This window comes from Falco peregrinus, chromosome 1 (genome assembly GCF_023634155.1).
Source record: "Falco peregrinus isolate bFalPer1 chromosome 1, bFalPer1.pri, whole genome shotgun sequence".
Lineage (NCBI taxonomy): Eukaryota > Metazoa > Chordata > Aves > Falconiformes > Falconidae > Falco > Falco peregrinus.
This window is the reverse complement of record NC_073721.1, coordinates 116,177,206-116,178,577: the sequence shown is the minus strand read 5'-3', so window position 1 is coordinate 116,178,577 and position 1,372 is coordinate 116,177,206.

Here is a 1,372-nt window from a genome sequence, read left to right as displayed (position 1 = left end):
AGATGGTGCACAAGATCATTGTATTCTGAGGCTGTCAGTTCAAGCTTAGGTCAAGAAAGTCAAGAGGGGCAACTACTAGCATATGAAACCCATTTGTAATTTATGTTTTCTTAGGAAAGTTGTAAGCAAGGTGGTTATCTTACCCGTTATCAACTGGCACCACAGTTAATCTGTGTGAACAGCAACAAGTGATACACAGGCTGTAAGTTTGTCTGCTCCCGACTCTTGCGAACAAAGGTTTATACATAACTTTTACCAAGTTAAGCAGTGAATTTGCAGTTAAGTCTTTGTTAACTGGCAATACAGATTTACAGTTGTCTTAATTAGCATACTTCCAAAGTAAATCTAGCTAAACTAGATTTAACCTGGGTAAATTTTCCTGAGCCAGCATGCCCCAAACTAACTATAAATGTCTAGAGGTGACCTTCAGATAAATACTGAGGCAATTTCATGAGGCACTGCTGGAAAGCTTGCATTATTCGGGGTTTTTTTCCGGGTTCTTGAACTTGTATGGAATACAGGAATGACATTTATTTAAAGAATAAGAAAAATGTTTTAATAACTACCTGACATTAGCACTAAGTGAACTCAGTGGTCTGCTGTTGTTGCCTTTTCCAATTTTCTTTGGTGTAAAGTGTTAGCATTACAGGTACACAAATTTTCTATGCCTAATCCCCCTCAATTTGCAGTTTCCTGAAAAAAGAAGTATCAAATGAACTCAAACTCTTCTAAATGCAAACTAATGATTTAAACTATTCCTTCTTTTCCAAGTCTTTAAAAGCTAAAACAAATTAAGATTAAACAAGTTAAAACACATGCATTGGCCTTAACTAACACAGGCACTACTAGCACTATTCAAACCTGTTGTTTTGTCTATCAATTGCAAAGAATTTTCAAAAAGTTTTAAAAAAGTATTGTGTAGATGCAAAAGCTAAAAAAAAATAAAAAATCTGTAAATCTGTCCTGTCGTCCTCCCTTTGAACTGCTCCACAGCCAGACAAAGGCCACAAATACAGACCTAGTCTCAATGAGTAGGAGAAGAACCAGGCCAGATTTAACACCTCACCCCACCCCCCCAAACAGCACTTCTTGAGCAACAACTCTTTTGCCTTTTGCACCATCTTGTTTGTCAACTATTCCAGGAGCTGCACCTAAGTTTCCAGGACCACTGTGTAAGTACCTCCCCAACTTTTTTTTTTTTTAATGGTTGGTGATGTATATAATCCAAAGACTTGCATCAAAGTTTAACAGTCTCCATAAGATTTAAGCCAGTGACTGGGGGGGGGGGGGGAGGCAAGGGGCAGTAGGGGGAAAAGCTCAGAACCCCAAGCTACATTTGCCCTCTTCTCTATTTTATGGCTTACAATGTAGG